At 43.1% G+C, this 21,558-nt stretch overlaps 1 protein-coding gene across 2 annotated transcripts in view; it reads right to left on the reverse strand.

Moving 5' to 3' along the window:
* sema4c (sema domain, immunoglobulin domain (Ig), transmembrane domain (TM) and short cytoplasmic domain, (semaphorin) 4C) overlaps positions 1–3,516 on the reverse strand; it is a 159,462-nt gene extending 155,946 nt beyond the window's left edge. Inside the window, exon 1 of one of the 2 annotated variants that reach the window (XM_079567376.1) lies at positions 3,333–3,516. The gene's annotated coding sequence lies outside the window, so the exon portion shown is untranslated. Of the gene's footprint in view, positions 1–2,865 lie in introns of both variants that reach the window. The other variant, XM_079567374.1, reaches the window with a different exon arrangement.
* Between the last annotated feature and the right edge of the window lie 18,042 nt (positions 3,517–21,558).

Below are 21,558 nucleotides of genomic sequence, written 5' to 3' on the forward strand. Positions count from 1 at the left end.
TTTTTTTACCAAAAGGCATAATTAAAAAACACTGGTATTGCTCTATGTGAAATTGAGCAACATTGTGACGCCCATTTAGTCAGTGCAGAGGTGCCAGTCGCAGCAGCAGCAGCAGCAGCCTCTGGGACAGTGCCTGGTCTGTCTACGGGACGTGTAGGTTTAATTGTGTGAGGGGGGAAGACCGGACGGAGCTTGTCAGGATGTGGACTCTATTGTGTGTCCCACAAAGGAGAGGCCTCCCGTGGCACTCCCAATGAAGACATTAACATCTGGGACACGGCCTCTACTCTATTACTGTCTTTGTGCCAATTGTCCCAGATAAGATACTCTATGTCTGCACGGAACGAGTAGATTTAGTCTCTTTTGAAAACGTTGATCGAGCTGGATCTTTCGGTAAACTTTGTAAAGGTAGAAAATGTCTATAGTCGTCTTTGTGGAGGCAAAATATACATAATTTTTGTTTAAAATTATACTGGGTTGTCAAGCATATACTGGGGTTGGATAGATACACAAAACTGTTCCTATATTTTGAAGTCTAGAGCCGCAGATGAGCGTATACCACCTTAAGGAGGCAAACCACAACCCAAAAAAGAATTGTGTGAAGTGAAATACTGTATTTTTCCCACAAATGAATGTTTAATGAACATTCAATAAATCTATAAAGCTGAAATGACGAACAAAACAGCATTTTTCACAGATTCAGATGTTTCTATACGTTCATAAAAGATAAATATTGAAAGAATATATCCCGGAAAAGGTTTTGCGAGCCATCGATTGAGAACCACTGCTTTATACCATATCAACCAAGAATCATATTGGTAGGACTGACAAAGATAAAAGCCATTTAACCAGCTCTCCCATGACAAAAGAAATAACATTTTATGCAAGTAACTCTTTTAGCAGAACGGGGGGGAAAAAAACACCTTTTCATAAGCCGTACCCATGGGTTTAGAGTCTGTATTACTCCCATTAATCACAGCGATGACACTAACGCACCGCGACATGCACCTAACCACTCGGCAGCCTTATGAAAAAGTTTATATAGGAGACAAATATCCCCAAGGAGAAGACATCCTCAGGCACAATAACAGCAGTGTCCCTCCCTCCTTGCCTCCCTCCCACTCACCAATAACTTCTCCCACTAACACCGCTGTCGCCAGAATTTAGAGCTTTTTTTTTTTTTCCACACAGCCCCCTGCGCCGTCTGATTGTTAACTGGCACTGGCACCATTGAGCTTGTTAAATAACACAAACACACACACACACACACACACACACACACACAAGCACACACAGATATACAACTTGAGCCATTTTCAAGCTATACCTTTTAAAATCCAAACAAGCCCCACTCAGTGTCCAGCAAACCCACTTCCCTCCTGGCCGGTAATTACAATAATCACTCAACTGAAGCTAATACTTACTTCATTATGGGCCCCAAAAAAGCCAAGAGGTAAGAGCGTCCTACTTTAAAATAGCAGTTTGAGTTAAGTCCTCGATAGGCAGAAGTATATCATTCGCAAAATATAAAGTGACGCAACGTGTCAAGAAGCAACAATACATCACAAAAGCACCGAGGTCTTACATCTGACAGAGACTCGCACCACTTTTGCTTCAACAAAAGTTCATGGTGACTTGAAAAATTGCACGTTTTAATTATTATTTTTCTAATTCAGTTCAGTTTTATCCTTGTTTTGGCTGATTTCTGTCGTTTTATGCAGCAGAAGAAACACGTTTACTATTTTAGTCTTAATCTAATGGAACGTTACTGTGTTGGACTGGTTTATATTGGAACCATTATCACAATATTCAAGTACAGAATATGACATTTTTTGCGCTTCACCCTGCAAATATTGTGAGGATTTTCAAAGGGAAGGGAAGAAATTTGGTCGAATAGGCTGTACGGGGGCATTGCGTTATCACATTAGTTTTAAAGTAAAGCTATTTAGATGCTGAATGTTTAGCTTTTCCAACTGCATCTCAGCATCATCAAGTTACTGCTTATATTTTTGACATCCCCCACACAATCTACAAGCTTTATTTGTTAGAACCACATGATATTCAACGTGATATGATGCACAGTGAGCAGAGTGGGGTTTAGAAAAAAGGGCAAAACCCACAGGGGCGAGGCGAACGTGCGCATTTATTGCTGAACTGTGAGACTCTGACAATAGAGGACGCCTGACTCAGTGCTACTTTCTGCAACTTCATTGTTGTCACTCCGAGCGCCGGCTGAATGAGAGTCAACTCTCCACTGGAAAGTCCTGGCAACATCAGAACGAACTCCACCAAAAGTAACACGTGAACCATGTGTCACCATTTCTTCCTTTTCTTATCATTTCTATCAGACAAGGAGATTCAATCCAGGTGATTTGGATCGAGCGTATATAGCTACCAGTGCATCCAGTCGTTATGCTGTATGGCAGAACGTGGCCACGGTCCGTCAATCTTCAGTTCTGCGTCGCTTTGTCCACGGCCATTGATTATACACAGGAAACAGCAGTGATTTTGGAAAACGCACGGTCTCGGGGAGTTGAGTCTCTTCCAGCCCGCAGTGCGCCTGTGTTTACACTGCGCGAAAGTTGCACCGCTTACAGCTTTGGTTCCAAAAAAGGCTACGACACCCGGGATAACGTGTGCACGAGCGAGTTCAAAATCAAACCCCCTCCAAACCAAAGCAAAACAGATCCACGCATTGTAGTACAAACACATAAAATAAACGAGGCTTTATCGTGGCAACAGTTGGAGATAGAGATAGACGCCGTTCCGGACGCAGGATAAAGGCTGTCTTCCCTTCGAGCTTTCCTTTGGTTTACTTTGAATCAAGGCACACAGCGGTGCAAGACATAAAGCCCACAAACTTACCTTGTTATTACGCAGATGGTGGTGATGATCTGAGGCAACGCGTCCTGCGCTTTCCCGTGACTCCTCTCTCTGTGTTTTTTTTTATTTTTTATGAACGATCCACTATCCTTCTTCCTCTCGCTCCGCTATCTGGGGCTTTTGTTTTGAGAATCGTGTCAGAAATAATTCCACATCGTCACACAGCGCGTCTCAAAAAGCAAAAAAAAGTCCAAAAGCTGTCTGTCTTCCTCCTTTTTTCTTCTTCCCCCCTCCTCTGTATTTTCAGACTACGAGGCGAAGCGAGCCATATGATCATGTCATTCACTTACTACTACACACGGGGACTGGTTCTCCGCGCAACTCCCTCCCAAGGCTTTGTAACACGAAACCAGCACGAGGAGAATAAGGAGGAGGAAGAGGAAAAAGAAAAAAAGGGGAGGGGGAAAAAAAAGCGTGAATATAATCCGCTATCTGTGGGACGGGCTTACATGCGTCGGTCCGCTCCAGTGCTGTGTCTCTCCGCGCGGAAGTTTGGAGTGTGTGGAGCCAGAGGTTTTCGCATCGCAGTGGGGTCGTGGCGCTGCGTCTGCGATGGCAGTGTCTCCTCCACGGTGGAAATGTTGTGTGTGTGTGTGTTTGCGTGGCGCAGCGGCAGCAGCGTGTGGTGTGCGCGCGCCCCCAGCCCACTCCTGCAGTGCGCATCGCAGCAGGGACCCGCGAGGATTTCAAAAAACAGGTCTCCGCCCATTACCCTGGGCGAACAAGGGCCCCGGCAGAGTCCAGGGGCCCCTAGCAGCTATTACACCGCTTGATTAAGACACGCTCATTGTGCTAGAGAAGTTTGGGGGCAAAGTGCTTTCAAACCCGGGGTCTGACCCGGGACACCGGAGCTCTTTTATGGGGCGCGCAGCCAAATGAGCATTTAGTGTGGAGTAGGGTGGCCATGGCTTAATGGAAGCATTGTTCTAACACAGGGATCTGCTTTAACTTCAATTGGGAGACCTGGTGCCAGTAGCACTCACTTATTTACGTATATGTTTTATTTTTACACAAATTGCTCACTATAAAGACAATAATTGAATGATATTTCATGATTCTTTGCTTAAAATCTTAACTTTAATTAATTTAAAGGCCCTAAATCTTTGTCAGTTTTCTTTTTACCATGCCATACCATACCAACTTTATTTATAACACACTTTAAAAACTTTACAGTTGGCCAAAGTGCAAAAAAAAGGCAATTAAAACTTGAGCAAGTAAAGCTTGTTAACTTTCTTAAAGCATTTCAAACATACCACTTCTTTACAGAGTTTATCACCATGTTTCAAAAGAGCAAATAGAAGCTTTACTGTCACCGTAGTGCAAATGCTATAACGGCTATTGAGTCTGGTGTAGAGTGTGAAAACCTGACCGTCCGACCGACAAATATTTAGAACTTCAGTTTGGGCTTGGACACATCAGCATGATAAGACAGGGGACCACCGTCTGTGGTGACATTCCACACGAACAATGTCCTACTGTGTCGTTAGTAGGCTTATGAAAATATTGTGATTTTAATTTTGTTGGGCTCGGTCAGACTCGAACATAAATATCTTAATGCCTATCAGGCTCGGTTCAGATTCGGACATTGCTCTGTCGGACGAGGGCCAGTCTCGGACAGAAAAACTCGATCCACACTCCAGTCGGGTGCCATCATCTACATGTAAAGGGCGGTACATACGCAAGCAAACAGGAAGCGGAGTAAACCGATCAGCAAAGGGCCGGTATCTGCCGTTGATGCGGTGTTATTAGTCTTTCTGTGTTAATATTCGCACAGGATTATTATTATGAATCAATCCAACTTAGGTGAAACTCTACTGTTGGTGGAAAAAAGTTCTCCCTCTCCCATGCACCAACCGCAGATTGTTATTGTGGGGACTTCCACGTCACATGAGTGATGCTGCTGGCGAACAACACGTGACCGTAAATAAACCAATCTGATTGCACGCGCTCGGTTGAGTTTTTTACTGACAACAACGATGGCGAGGACCCATATCTATCTGTATAGAAAACATAGAGGGGTATCATTCTGGTCTCACAAGGCTGTCCTATTTCATGATTTATATAAAAAAAGATGCTGTACAATTATGCCCAGGGCAGTGGTCTTTTTCAGCCAATATCTTCTATATACGGAGTGAGGACAAAACACAATTTTTTCCAATTCTAGAAAAGATTAGGTACAAGGGTCTGAAAATGTGGGCTATTATCAGGCACGACCACATAAACAACATGATAAACAACATGTATTTCAGACTAAATACATCTAAAGGGACAATAATATAGAACCGTTGGTCTATACCACATTATTGGGTGGAATGGCTGCTGCAGTGAATAACTTCAGATATGATTTCACCTGCTGCTGGTGTCTACAGCAGAGGCGGTGGAGGGGTTCAGTCGTCCTCATGAGTCAGAGTTCATTCTGAGTCGGGTAGAAATGCCTTCAGGGTTTGGTGAGGGACTGGAGCAGAAGCAAAAGTAGTGATGTTTTGTTTTTTTCTCCAATAACAGTGGACAAGCATTATGAAATAAAACTTTTACTTCTTCTAATTGTACTTCCGGTTTGCATAACATTTGCATGAAACAAAGACATACTCATACATTCATGATAATTAAATGCAGGCACGAAACGACTGTTACTTACGATTGCAGGCAGGGGCATGATGAGGTTAAGAATGGAGACACTATCGGGGAACAGATTGCCTTCAGCTGAAACATAAATTCTCCTTTATTATTTAATTGAACATATTTTTGTCCATTGGCTTAGGAAACAAGAGCATCAACGATTACTTTTTAAATGATTTTCTCATGACTTTCTCACAACAGCAACCCTTATAGCATCTACAGACATCAATATTACAATAAAAAAGAACAGATTTTTCTTTTTTACTAAAGGATTTGTTTTCTACAGCTGCAAAAAAAAAGATGTCCAGAATCCCCTCAGTCATTAATTTTGGATCTGCTACGGCAAATGTCAATTTCAATCATCCCTTCAGAAACTGTTATCAGTCACCTCGAGTCTCTCTCTCGAAAATAAAAAAAAATCAGGTTAGAAATCTACAAATGAACTTGCCTTGCCTTCAAAATATAAGCAATTTTGGCCATTGTTTCTGAAGTCAAAAGTCCCACATTTCCAGGCAAACTTTCATGGACTTCTAATGTTATTTTGACCCCATCAAACCTGACACTGACTTTTCCCCATGTTAAATTCATTCATGTCAATCACTGTTCCTGCCTCCTGCCCTTCAGCGCAACCCGCACTAGAAAATGAAGTGTGTCTTTTGATGTTTTGTGCAGCCCAGAGCCGAGGGGAGAGAAGTGCAGATCAATACAGCATTTATACAGCAATATCATTATTAGCTGCACTCTGCACGGCCATATCGAGTACACAGCACACAGGCAAAAGGCTGCGCGAATGAACCTCAACTCCATTCAGGTTAAACTCTTCTGTTGTTTTGTTTTTCGTGACTGTTTTCATTCTAGAAAAAAAAAAAAAAAGACAAAAAAACATGAATGGGATTGTCGGGGGGATTGAGGGAGAGCAATAATTGCAGACCTAAATATGAATTACACACAGGATTATGATTTGAAGATTAACAGCGCAGATTAGACAGTCAATATTAGAATTATGATCTAGATGGATTAGCACAAAAACAATGGCTGCAAGGGGACCAAAATAATCTGTATTGTCTCGTAGGCTGTAGTGGATATAAGTGCTGATATCAGGGGGGTTTTTAACCCTCGCACCAATCAATATGCTGAGTACGACACTGGCTGGTCCCACTGGAGGCATAGTGTCGCTTTCTGCTGCAATAGACTTTTTTCATATAGTAGTACACTGGTTTTAAGACATTTGTCTTATATATTGCTTTTGGAGTTCAACATTTTTTATTTATTTATTTACTTTAGTGCAGTGGTTCTCAACTGGTGGGTCGGTACCCAAAAGTGGGTCACGGCACCATTTATTACTTATTTGGACATTGTTGGACCTTATGTTGGCCTGGACACTATTTGCTTGGACATGTTTTGTTTTTGTTTTATTTCATTGTTTTAATGTTTGGTGCAGCCCTGAGAGGCAACTCCTGTAATACTCATGGTGACGTGTAAAGCAACCTCACGCCTTCTCGGTACAGCTGCATTTTTTGCCTTTTTTTTGCGAACTGCATTTGTGGTTTCTGTGTTCCACATTGTTTTACTGGATACTTATGTACGTCTTGCCGTGTTTCTGTGGGGATCGGTGGATGTTTTTACATCCACCGATCCATATTGGTCCTGAAGAAAGCAGCTTTTTAAAAGTAAACAGCTAGCTTATCAGCTAAACCCATAGCACAGAGGAGGCGTCTCAAGAGGGGCTACAGGAAACAAAAAAGGGACAAACAAGGAGGTATCCGGGCGAGACTCACAGCTATGCCACACAAGACTTTTACTGTTCTGGTTAATGGATGTTCACTGGAGAATAAAACAGATTAACTGCTAAGCTCTCCCAGAAGATGGTGGAAAAACTTGTGAGGCGGAGGGAGCTGCACAGGAGGAAGAGGAAAGAGGAGGTGGGGCTGACCAGTGCAGAACACCATGCTCTGAAACAGGAACAAACCCAAGGAGTTTTCCCCAGGTGCTACGGTTTCCATGACCTCCAAAGACGTATTGGTCAGGTTGACCCACAGTGGCAGCGCGGTTCAGTGGCAGCGGCTCATGACTAACACCTGAACACAATTTCATTGTACACTTGCACAATGACAAATAAAGTACTCACTTACTTATTTACTTATTCACTAGTTTACTTGTTTCACCACTTTGTGGGGAAAATACAGTATTTTGTCACTGGGTAATGGTGGATCCCGAAGCCAAACCAATTGAGAACCACTGCTTTTGTGAATGGCAAGTAATATGTTGTTTTCTTCTTTAGACGTTTCTCTCTCACCAGCAGCCGTGTGGGAGAGTGGTTACTGTCCCATGTTGGATTCCTATGTATAGCCTTGGCCAACCCAAACTCAAGATTTAGAGATGTGTCCCTGTGAGCTGCACTGCAGTCGCTCACTGCTCCTCCTGGTTTCCCCAGTGGCATTGAAGAATGGGTCAAATTTCTCCTCAAGGACAAAAAACGTACACCATTACCCCAACAAATCAATCACAGAGGTATGTTTATTCATCAGATACCCAACTTACTTGCCCAGGTTGAAGTGTCTCGTCCAAAGACACAGTAACAGCCCAGTGTAAAGGGAATTTGACAGCACAGTATTGTAGAATGCGGCAAATATAATGTCATATCATGTAAAAAACAATAATCAGTCAAATATATGCTATGGTTGCTGTTATAAGGCAATGGTGAAAGCTTAATTCCTCAGAACGGCTTACTGGAGACAAGTCCGTGCTAAATTACATGCAGCATCCTAATTTGCATCTTGTTCCAAATCCTCACACAAGACGCCAGGCCCCCAGATTATTCAAATAAACAAGGTTGACTTCAGAAGATCATAATCTGACACGTATTAGGTTGGAGAGACGCCGGCACGAGCCTGTTTGCTCTCAGAGATAATGAGTCAGGATTTAGGACACTCATTTTCACTTGGACTCAAAGCGCTCAGTGATAGATGACGCTCAAATGTAGCACAGCCTCGAGCCAAATCCAGGAGTGACTTAAGAGGGCTGAGTTTAGTGTGAGATATGTAGCGCTCCAGGATTTTAAAGACAAATCAAACAGATATTGACCTTGTGGTAGTCACTGGGCATATAGGCTTTGAAAAAACTGATTTGAGGTAGAATTTTACAGTTGCCTTTAGTTTATTAGTGTGATTCCAATTTGGTCTTAACTTACAACGTGCTTTCGATCTTCTCAGCAGTGCAACCTACCTGCTGAGAAGATCACTGAGGCCCCTCTTCCCTCCATTCAGGACATTTACTCCAGCCGTCTCACCCACAAAGGTTTTAGAATCGCATGTGATCCCACTCCCCATCAGGCCAGGTCCAGCCGACTGAAGAACAGCTTCATTCAAAAGGCTGAACTCTCTCTAACTCAAGTCAACATTTATCAAATTTACTTACATTTCAGGCGTGTTCTGGTTATAATCTAGCTTTTAAAGCAGTACTAAGTAACTTGTTTACCTTAAAGGAACAGGCCACCGTTTTTACATATTGGCCAGAAAACCACAATTGCAACTTTGCTGCCACCGGGTCGGAGCCACCAATACACACTAATGGAATCCCGAAGAAGAAGCTGACAGGCTAACGGGCAAAGCCAACTGCGGGCTAGCGGCACTTAAACAGTATTTACAGCCAAGTTGGAGTGAAAAAAACTTATCTCCATTGTGTAATTGGTTGAACAATATCCCTCTCACCCTTTGTCTTTACTGTCAGCGTAGTATTTACGCTCACGGACAATTAATGAGTAAAAAAAATAACACAACATGCTATGACACTTGCAGTGGCGCTTATGGCCTCTAGTGGCACGAGTTACTTCTGCTTTAAATCTAATATTATCGTCATGGTCATATTGAAAAAGGTTATAAAGTATCATGATAATTTTCATTTTGTGCTGCCCTACTTTAAGCTAAAATAAACTCTTCAGTGAGAAAGAAGCAAAATCTTTGTACAGTGAGTTTCTTAGAATTACCTGACACGCAGCATTTCCTCCAGGAATGAAAAATAAAAATAAAACTCTAAAGGTTTGACCTAGAAGCACATCTTGACCTTAACCTTCCCTGATTGGCTGAGAGTATCTGCAAGAATAACACTAGAAAATATAAACACCCAGAAGAGAATTAATCTACAGGGATTATTTGCTCCAAGGTTGTATAAAATAGATTTCAGATGTGCCGAGGCAGCCGTGTGCGAAACTGCACTGACCTCTGCACGGTTTGTTATTGTTGTGTGCCGCCCATTCAGCAGCCGCTCACGGAGTCTCAGAACAGCGGACAACTTTATATGTTCTCTCAAAGTTTACTCAATTTCCCATAAGCCGCGGCAGCCGCACTGCCTCGGCCCTCGAGCCTTGCAAAAACCATCGAGATCTGGGTCAGAAAGCCACAGCCTCGAAATGTTTAGGTTGCCCATGAAGCCGCTTCTGTTCAGGCACCACATTCATTTATTTTCCTTTTCAAGCTGCTTCTTTTCAAGTGCCTATCAGATCGAGCGTCGGTGCAGTGTTGAAATCACATTGAAAGTCTTATAAAACTATTCTCAACACTAAGTCACCTCAAGTAGTACACCTCAGTCGCAGTCAGACCGATTCAAGTCAATGCCAAGGCTACTGGCCACTTATCGTTTTCATTCAAAACAGAACCCTCAACGTGTCAAGACAAATGATTTCAAATTGCAGCTGCATTTATTTGACTTCTGTTGCCACATTTGAACATCATCTGCACAGCCTTGATATGCAGCTCAAGATGAAAACCAGCTAAATCCATATGTATGAAAACGCATCTTTTATTCAAGTTTTTGCACATTTTACTATCGTATGTTACAATGGTCACTGGCCTTGTTTTGCTTTTGTTCATTAATAAGTTTATTGAAAATCCTTTAAGTCACATGCACTAATGTTAAAAATGTTAGGTGTGAAGAAGCAGAACAGGAAAAATTGGGTGAAACCTCTGTCAGGTGGCTATTGAGCTCATGGAATTCCTTCAGTTTGGTTAAAACTTTTGTCATATGGCTCACTGACACTGAAAGTTTCATTTTGAAATTGGCCTTTCTATAAATTAGCAGCCTGTAACCAGGAATGTTTTACAGGATGTTTGAAAGGCCCTATACCTGATTTTTCTGAAGTCATGGAACAGCATTTGTTTTGTCCTCCTTCAGTATTTTAGAAACTAGGATAATTGTGGTACAAACTGTGCATCTAATTATAATTTATATTGTTATAATCAATTTTATGAATTTGCTGGCTATAGTGTTATTTTAGGAACATCTTTAACACTAACTTCTGAAAAGTCTGCCAACTGTGAAACACACTTATTATAATCATTCACTAATTATTCATTAGTTCAGCAGTTCATTAGTTCCACTTTCTAACTATTAACAGACAAAACACTTAAAATGTGTGTATTTAATTATATTCTTGTACTGTTGCAAGTGCCTGCGGAAGAATCAATGAGACGAGCTGTGTACTTTTATTTTGGCGTGCTAGATTAAAACAGGAAGTCACTTCCAGGGCGGCGTTGTTATGATTTGAAGCTACGCACAGAGTCCGTTTACTTGCGTTCTCTTTCATTGTTTGTGCCCAAAACATTCAAGCCTTTAAGTTTATAATATAATTCTGTTTTCCCCTCCTGAGTACCTGAAGTCTCTGGTTGTTGTAGGACTGTCTTGGCTGACACGTCTCTGCAACATACAGACCGGGGTGGTGGTCCCTCTCTTTAAGAGGGATCACAGTCCTCAGCCTCCCCGGTAAGGTCTACTCCAGGGTGTTGGAGAGGAGGATCCGGCCGATAGTCGAACCTTGGATCCAGGAGGAACAATGCGGTTTTCGTCCTGGTCGTGGCACACTGGCAGCTCTATACCCTTCATCGGGTGTTCGAGGGTTCGTGGGAGTTCAACCAACCATGTGTTTTGTGGATCTGGAGAAAGCGTTCGACTGCGTCCCTCGTGGTGCCCTGTGGGGGGTGCTCCGGGAGTATGGGGTCCGGGGCCCTCTGCTAAGGGCTGTCCGTTCTCTGCATGACCGCAGCAGGAGCTTGGTTCGCACGCAGACTTGTTCCCGGTGCGTGTTGGTCTCCGCCAGGGCTGCCCTTTGTCACCGGTTCTGTTCATTTCCTTTATGGACAGAATTTCTAGGCGCAGTCAAGACCTCGTGGAAGGCCCAGGGCACGCTGGTGGGACTTTGTCTCCGAGCTGGCCTGGTGTCGCCTCAGGGTCCCCCCAGAACAGCTGGAGGAGGTGGGTGTGGATCGGGAAGTTTGGGCATCTCTGCTGAGGCTGCTGCCCCCTGCCCAGTCCCAGATAAAGCGGAAGAAAATGGATGGATGGATGTTTTCCCCTCCTTATCACAGTTTAGTCCTTGTTTTGATCCTTTAATTTGCTCTTTCAAGTAGCAGCGTGTGTTAAGTGTCAATCGCGTCGAGGGTCGGCGTGTGCCTGGAGTTTCCTGCCGTGCCGCTGTTGGGTTTAATTCACACCTTCTGTCCAATGAGCGCCCTTTCATTCTGCTTTTATAGTTTTTTGTGCCAACACCTGCGGAGGGCGTGAAGGAGCACTTCGTTTGCTGTTTATCAGCCGATGTACAGGCGTCAACAGGCTGAAAGGGGAAACTCAGTGCACTCCGCTATAAGCATAAGGCCTCGGGAGTGCAAAGGCATAAATTACAGCCTAATAGCACGAGCTCAGATAGCGGCTGATAGCGAGTCAGCAGCTTACAGCGCGCACCCTCAATTTTTCACCGCATCTGATAAACAATAACAAGGATGCACCAGTAATTGCGATACTGCGCCGCCATGTTTTTTTCTACCCTTCAACAGGAATTAATATGAAAGGATAAAAAGATGTCGATTTGCATTTTCTTTGCTGCGTGTTCAATAGATCATCCATTGATAAGAAAGTTCAGAAATAAATCCAAATGTTTCTTCCGATGGTGCAAAAGTCAGGAAAGTTGCTAAAGTTTAGGTTTGTGTAAAACCAAAGATTGAAAGGAATCCCACTAACAATGAAAATTCAAAATGATCTTTATATGTGCTGATAATAAAGAAGTCTTTGTAAGCTCTCAGTCGTACAGGAGTTGACCATTAGATGAGTTATCATCTGTACTCTGTACTATGTAGTCCAACAGAAGAATCTAAAACTTTCATCTAATAGCTAATGAAGAAAATTAATCATTATTTTCAATTGCTCATTTCCGAAATATGTGATAGGTCCCAGGTGACCACCTTAATGCACCCATAGGCCCCGGGGCTTAAACAGAACAGCCCCCACCCCCCCTCAGCGTAAACCCTAACGCTAACCTATCCCACAAAAACCCTAACCCTGCTACTCCTACATGTATCCCTCTGGGCCAGGTAGGGCGGGCTTCTCCAGGTACACACATAAAGCGCAGCGCAATCATCACATACGGTTAGTCATGCCGCATAGTGAAGTGATTGACATGAAAATCAATCATTTTTTCCTTAATTCACACCCACACACACTCACTCGGCTCCACTACACGTTCAGCTGACTCATTAATGTAAGCGATCAGAGCCATTCTATGAATTTTACTGTTTTCATGCTCACTTATATCACAGAGGTGTGGAAAAAATACATTTATGCTCAACACCTCGGACCCGGGGAACATCAGACAATCGTGACAATCTGGAACAAGGGGATAGTAAGGTAGTTCCCTGCTGACTATAATGCAGCTTTGAGGCTTTTTACATTTTGTGCTTTATACAACTTAACATAGAAAGAACAGATGGCGTGCTACCTCCAGAAAGAGTAATTAAGCCGGCTACTCTGGGAAACGTGGAGAACTCTGTATTTTAATTTTTTTTCTCCTATGTCCGTTAGCATCTAGCCATCAAACATCGCAAATTATGAGCAATGCAGATGTTTTCAGATGTTGTCAACCCATCGACCTCATTTAGACGAAATCAAAGCCTAGTTAGAAGTCATTAATGAAATAGTTAATAATAAAATTAACATATAAAAGTGGCTTCTTATCCAAATATTGAAACATATTCAATTTCGTCAGCTAATTGTGGGTTGGGTTAACGTCTAACAGCCACTAAACATCATCTGATAATTTGTTTATTATGAAGAAACATCAGAAATGATATAAATACCATGAAAGCTCTATTTACAGGTCCGTGAAGCCGTTTAAATCACAAGTGCGCATTTGTGGGGTACAGGTTCGGAAACTACCACAGTTTAGGCGATTTTTTTTTTTTGGTGCAACCTGCCACCAGTTTTGTGCGTTTGCTACCTCTAGGAATTGCTTGAAGAATTTTTCTGATGCCAATATGGCGGACGTCGAACGTCATCTTCATCAAGATGTCGCCTTTAGAGCAAAGTCAGAACTCTGGTTTCTCTGTTGTTCCACTCGACTCAACATTAAGCACTTATTTCAGAAGTGGTCTATGCTATACTTTATTACTTTACTGATGCGTGAGATACACTAATTGTTTACAAACTCATCTACAGTTTTGTCTTTTCTTATTGTGGATAAAATAACACGATTGTCAGGAAGGGAAGGGGAAGAAATCTATGTAAGGTTAATCTTGCACATCACCACACTTTGAACAGATGTCTTGCAAGTGAGAGGAGTTTGATGAGGTTAAATATAACGAAAGAAAGGTGTGGGTGCAACTTGCCAGAAAAAAATATTTACAACGTTAAGATCTTATTAAGAAAATTCTGTTGGAATGTTTTTGAAAGTACTGTAACTTTATCAGTATTCAGGACGCAGCCACGGGAATGTGATGTAAACGCCGGTCCAGGAAGTTGAAGAAGTGAAAAAGTTGGATTGCTGGAGGCCATTTTGCTTTAGAGACACTTTGGGAGCCGCTCAGGGAGAATACAATCACAAACAGACTGCAGCAGGTGTCCCGGGCTAGAACAACAGAGAGGTGCTCGGAAGTGGCAGGCGTGTTCGTGAGCAGGACGGAGTTTAATCCAGGACGACCGGCTCCAGCGCTCTCCGCAGTCAACCCGTCGAGGGATTAACTCCAGATGCACAATCCAGGTCAATCTACCCCCACCAGCGATAAATCACAGGGTTTAACGGGTATCGATGAGCATTAAAACCTAGAAAGCTGAATTGTATCTTTTTCAACTGATGTACAGAGATGCATATTCACGACAGTAATACCAATAAATGTAAAAGCGTTCTGCACAAAACAGAATAAAAATAAACTAATGAAAAGCACTTAAATGTAGATTATTTTGAACTCTTATTCAGCCTCTTGGGTCGAGGCCAGCATAGATGAGATTTATGTTTATTTTTAGACTTTGTGTAGTCATGATTTATACTTTGTGCACTCTGAACCTACTTTGACAGTCATGGCTTCTGTCTTGTTCACTCTTTGTTGCTAACCACATCTTTTTTCTGGGGTCATTCTGATCAAGTCCTGGTTTAGACTTGATTCAAAGCCTGAGTTTATGAGTTCATTGTTTGTTGTCTTTGTCTTTGCAACAGCACAAATGGACCAACCGGCTAAAATCAAGTCCAGATTTAGGACCTATACACTGGAGCATAATTCTCCAATTAATTTGACCAAAATGTTGGTTTGTTTGAAAGTGGTTCAGTGGGTGATTATACCGAGGTGCACAGGTCATGTCCAATAACGCTTTGCTCCATTTGCGTGTCACCGTTTGGCCAGTTTGGGTTTACTTTGTTGGAGATTTGTAATATTCAAAATTGTCGAGGGCTTTTCAAAGAGATTACCTCATTCACCTCATGTTACCTCTTTATCACAGTGTTTTTAATAACTCAGGTGAATTCACGGCTGTAAGTGTGGCAGGTGTGTGTTATACATGTTAATGCGCTGCACAGAAAAAGAGCTTGTATTATTAGGGCTTATTCGTTTAATGCTGTTTAAAATGGCCAAAAATACAACTTAATGTAATGACTTCTTCAGTATCATGGAATACATCGCTGATTAAAGTTCACAGGTCTCCGATTACTTTGAAAAATACTATTTCTTCAAGCTGTAGCTATGATTTTCAGCCAGAACATTTACAATATATCGCAGTGCTTCTTCTTCTTCTGTATCATATTGGAAACTATGTATCGCAATGCTTTTGATGCTCGACTCAGTTATAGATGAAAAATGCCTAAATGTTTTTGACTTAAAGGTGCATTAAGCAACTTTTTATGTGAAGAAAAAGTTGATATTGGTGCATATTTGACTTGTAGTGACCCAGTGGCTGAAGGAGGGTGGTCAGCATGGTGCCCTTACTTTCCATCACAGTTCCAATCAGTTGTTTGGAAGGTTTTCACTGTTGACGAATCCTCTCACCAGAAAACCTATATTGTACCGCAATACTTGTCAAATGGAGCTTTCAGTATTGTGATTTGTTTTGGATCGTGAAAAAGGTATATTGTCCCAGCCCTACGAACTTTTAAGCGTAGGTCACAACCGGTCGTACGGACTCCCTACGGCCAGTCTACGTGCAAAAAACGCATGGAGAGCGCTTGTATGACATGGTTAATTTCAAGGCGTAGACTGACCGCAGACCAGTCACAGAGGTTCTTTGGAACAGGTGTTAAAGAGGGAGGAGAGAGAAAGGGTAAAGAGCAGTGAGGAGGAAAGACAGAATGTACCTGAAGAGAATGAATACCACGACAGTGGCCAGAAGGGCAGGAGCGTGTCGTATTCTTTCAATGTAGCAGATATCACCATTTTCACAGGGAGAATGTGGTAAAAGTATGTTGAAATATTCACTATACCCCTCCAAATTGCTGGGAAATTGGTGCACACAACCTACAGATCATGTGCAGTTCTTGCAACCTTCATACGAAGCCCGAATGGAACCCACGGTCAGTATGTTTATTGCAGGTTGGTCTTAGAACCTATATGCGTTGGCCCGCCTTAATGTACACATAGGCCCCGGGGCTTAAACAGAATTATAGGCCCCCACCCCCCTCAGCGCAAACCCTAACCCTAATCCTAACCTGGGTCCCTAACCCTAAATCCCACAAAAACCCTTAACCTGCCACTCCCTCTGGGCCAGGTAGGGCGGGCCCACTCCAGGTACACACATAGGAGCGCAGCGCAATCATCTCATACGGTTTGTCATGCCACAAAGTGAAGTGATTGACATGAAAATCAACAAATCACCTTTTCTTTTTTTTCCCCTTCATTCTGATAGGCCCTTGCTCCAGGCTCCAGCCCCTGCTAGCTCCAGCCCCTGCTAGCCCATTGGTTAAGGTGGCTCTGGTTGGCTCGACTTATAGGTTGTACGTTGGGTGCGCAGTGATCTTCCACCACAACTATGTTCTCCACGAACAAAAAATAAACACAGCGATTTGGGAAATGTCAAAAGTCGTACGTCCGGGTGTGACTTAGGTTTGACTCGACTATTAGTAAATCTGCACCTGCTTCTTACACATCAAGAGAACCAATTACTATTCGCTCAAATAAAAGCAGACATACAATTTGAGTAAAAATGAAACTGCAGTAATTATCCCTCTAAGTCACTTTGGTTTAATTTTCATGTCACTCCTTTTTTAGTTTCTATTTTGAGCGACAACTTTTTCTGTCAAAAGAGCCTTCCCTTTAAGAAGAAAAAATAAAATGAAGTAACACCAATCGATCAAATACACCATTAAGATAAATGTGTAGTATTGACAGACTTCCCGACTAAACTGTGCATACTTTGATTTTAAACATCTGAGAGTTGTCATAATCAATCCATGGGTCTCTTCGCTACGTTAGTTTTCTGACAGAAACCTCTTTCCCCAACGCTGCTGATCTGCCACATTTCATCTCATTGCAATTTCATGGATAAACATTTGTGGAGCCAAGTGAAGAAATCTCTTTTCTCCATCTCCACAGCGCGGCCCTGAACGCCTCACCGCTTCCGTGATCGCCCGCTGCTTAATATCCATGCAGTGTCTTAATGCATTCGATATGTATAGTTCCCTGTGCCCTTTTTCTTCTGTAATAGACGTCGGAAATCGCACTTAAGCACATTATCATTTCTTTCTGCTTGCCTATTTATTCAAACGAGATAAAAGAAGAACAAGGGAGCGCGATTCTGAGGACGAACACCAACAGATAATTGCATATGAACTGCGTTTTTGTAGAGGCATTATTTTATTGCAATCGGACTTGAATGCTCGTATTTGTGAAAGCTTGTGAAAGTTTTCCATCGGGATTCATCGAGGATTCAAAGGCTTTGTGAAGTATTATGTTTCAGCGCTGAACATACACACATCTTATAGGATAAAGATGGGTGGAAGTATAAACAAAAACTCCCCTTACTTGACCTGTATTAATCCTTCTGCTAAAAGCACCGTTATTTGATGAAAAAGGCTTCTGTGGTGCAGAAGCAAAACATCCTCAACGCTAAAACAGCCCAGATGGCGGAAAGTTGAGTGCTCGTATGTTGTGAAAATAATATTGCTTATTTAGAAAGGGGATGGCTCTGTGTGGGTGTGAGCGGCCTAAGAAAGAGGTTAATTTTCTTTAAAGCTGTGATAGATCGACTGGATGGCGGAGGTAAACCACGGCTAAGCCCCGAGTTTCTTTGACTTAATTTCGCTGTGTCCCAGAGCCTATAAATCAGTGCAGCTAATTTGGATACGTGGATAGATTGCCTCCATGGACTTCTGGCTCTCCTGATGGGAGAACAGCATGCTAATTTAGCCTCCCACAGTATGGGAAGACGGATGCCTATTGAATTTCCCTTACAAAGCAATAACAGAGTCAAAAAATGTTGGTGCACAGAGAAAAATAGATAAAAAACAGTACCCGAAAACTAAGAAGAACTTTAATTTGACAGCTATTGTGGCGTGTATAAGGAATGGTCATGAGGGAGAATACACCAATCTCATCAAAACCTTCAGTGGTACTAATAATAACTGTCTCCCCCTGAACACCGCCAAAACATACGAAATGATAGTCGACCTCGGAAAATCAAGGTGCTCGTCGGTCTCCATACAGGGAAAGAACATGGAGGTTGTGAGGACTTACAAATATCTGGGGGTGCTCCTGGACTGGACCCCAAACTGTGAGACTCTGCGCTCACTCACTCTCCGCCTACTTTGCCACATATTACAACAAAATGGAGCAGTCTGCTGAAGTGGATGAGCAGGAGAGACCTTCTGCCTTCCCCCTGTTACCCTCAAGCTGTGAGTGCTTCTCTGCTCGCGTCCCCGCTCGGTCTGTCTCCTGGTGCTCGCCTCATGTTCGCCTCCCGCACGGCTGCATGCCTGCCGTCTCTGCTACACACTCATTTAAACTATCTTCTTGTTGTCTCCAGCAGAGCATCAGGACAGTAGTTTGGTGAATAGAAGAGAGTAAAGCCGTTGGGTTTGTCTCAAAGGGGAGTTGAATCCACATGGTTCTCTTGATCGTAACCAGTAACTCTGGTTCTCTGAACGTGTACAGTCTAAAACTAATTACTGTCAGGCTAATTCTTAGTGAAATAGCCTTGGGATGCGAACTGCAGGGCCCCCCCCGAGTGGATTTTTGCTCAGGGCTCGAGAAGGGCCAGCACCAGCTCTGCATGACCCTCTGAAAGAAGGGGCCTCTTTATCCCTCTGAGGTTGAGGGCACTTGACGTTTGTGAGGAGCAGCTCTACATGTTATATCAGACTGTAGTTGCCAGCACTCTTTTCTACGACGCAGTCTGTTAGGGCAGCACTCTGACTGACAAAAATGGTAAATGGCTGGACGAGCTGGCTCTGTGATTGGAAGGTCCCTTGACTCGCTGGATGCTCTGGTGGAGTTGTGCATCAGAGTCTGGATGCCATTTTGGATAACATCTCTCATCTCCTGTATGGTGTCCTGGCTGCTCAGAGAAGCAGCAGTGGCAGGCGACTCATTCCACTCTGCTGCCGTAAGGAGAGGTGTAGAAAGTCCTTTGTGCCCATAAGACTTCTGAACCGCTCCTAATCTTTCTACCCATCTGTTATTGACGTTTACTCGGACTTGCTGATGTTGTGGGTTTAATCCTGATATAGACAAAACTTATTTGCATTCTCATACATTTTGCATGGCGTTCCAGCTTTTTTTGTTGTTGAGGTTTTAAAGGCAGCCTCGGTGATAATGTACTGTATGTTATTGTTTCCATCCCCTGAGCGAGAGCGTGCCTCTTGTCAGCTCAGAGGGAGAGAACCACAGACGGAGGAGGGGTTTGGGGCCCCTGGGATCCTCATATCTCCTCTCGCTCTCCATCTTCGGCTGCAACCTCGGCCCCTCGCTGGCTTACCATAATAAACAGCAGCCAGTCCACTCGTCTCCCCTGGCTCCATCACTCTTCTCGGCTGCAGAGTCGGCTTGATAAATCTGCGCGTGATCAGCTATGCAAATGCAGGGGCTCTGGCAACCTCAGCTTTATTCCACCTACGCAGATACATTCTTAAAAAGACATCAAATTAGGTTTTGGTTCACCGCCAGGCCTGTTGTGACACTCCATTTACCACTACGCCATTGATTGGATTGCCTGTCTATAACTACATTTAGTGGTCCATGGTCAATTCCCTTTGGTACCAGCAGAGCGCACTCTACGCAACATACAAGACACTTAAAAGAGCTTGGAGAATCATTGACCAGCGATTGAGTGTGATGAGCATAGCATCAACTACATCTAAGGTGGAGCAAAAATAACCAATCAGCGAACACTAACATGCAAACAGGACTATACATCATGAAACTCACCTACTGTTGATGTGTTTTTGGTCATTCATACCAATCGGAAAAAAACACTCGACTCTCCGAAGGCCATGCGTCATCCATAGATTGTTATTGAGGGTACTTCCACTTCCCAAGAGTGACAAACGCGCAAACAACACGTGACTGCAAAAAAAAACTAATCTGATTGCACGGATCGCTTTGAGTTTTCTTGAGCAGCCGGTGTGGTGCCCATGGTCTGATATCCCTGTGTATAAAAAAAATCATTCTGGACTTGCCAGCATACAAAAGAGCAGCCCCTAGTCAGCAAGTATATTTTCTAAACCAACAAACATTATTATGGAAAACAGTAATGCAGCGATCCCAAGAAGCATGTTTATATGTTTAAATACTATTTTCCAACCTTTTATCTCGCTCATTCAGTTAGGCAGCCATGGTTGTTTTGGTAACTTCTCTAATTCAAATTATGTTTTCAGGCACATCCCATCCTTCAAGGGACACATTGGCACACGGGTTGAAATCGCTGATATTGAGGCAGAACATTTTTGTCCTTAAGTTGATGTTTCCCAATTCAGAAAATTGTCCGGATTTGAGTTCAGGAAAGACCGGCTACAGTTATGGCTCTTGTGTAGGCGTCTGTGACCAGGTGGAAGTTTTAGCTTAGCTTAGTTACGGATAATAGAAGGACCACAGGTTCGTTCATTGGAAAGAGGTCAGTCATTCCAATTGATTTACTAGATTTATTTAGAGAATGATAAGTTAAGTTTCAGTTTCTAAGGTTTCAGTTTTTCTTAAAAACAATTCATTTTGGCAATTGTCCATTCGTCAGTGACCAATTTCCACACTTCCATTTCTATTTCCACTGACCGACTTCAGCATGAGCTCTCATGAGTTGACAGTAGCTTCGGGGTCAGCAAAGCAGCAATGGTTGTTTTGCAGGTTCCAGGTGACTTAATTAGTTTCCTAAAGATATATAAAAGTTAGCCTCTAAACCTACACTGGTTTACTTTACCCACCTGCGCACATACCGCGTTTGGGTCCATCCTTTCATGCGGGGAGGTCATGCATTGCGTACTGGCCAGTGGGGAACCACACCTCCTACCTACAGCACCACCATCTAGCACTGTGCCTGAAGCGCATCCCAGACCCATAGCTGTGCCAAACACAGTGCTTGGATTAGGGCTAACAATTTAGATGCTTAAGTTGTACTACGGTTATTTGTTTACATGCCCACGAGAGCCCGAGGCTACACCACCTCCACACCAGGCAGAGAGACGGAAGAACAAGGGGTCAGAGGACGAACGCAGGTAGGCTGTGCCTTTTTACAGGTTGACGGGGGAATAAGACGGCGCCTACTGTTACACTTCAAGGCGGCAATGGTTTGTATTGAACAGAAAGAGTCCACAGAGGAACCAGTGGT

Source organism: Gobius niger (assembly GCF_951799975.1).
Source record: "Gobius niger genome assembly, chromosome: 1".
NCBI lineage: Eukaryota > Metazoa > Chordata > Actinopteri > Gobiiformes > Gobiidae > Gobius > Gobius niger.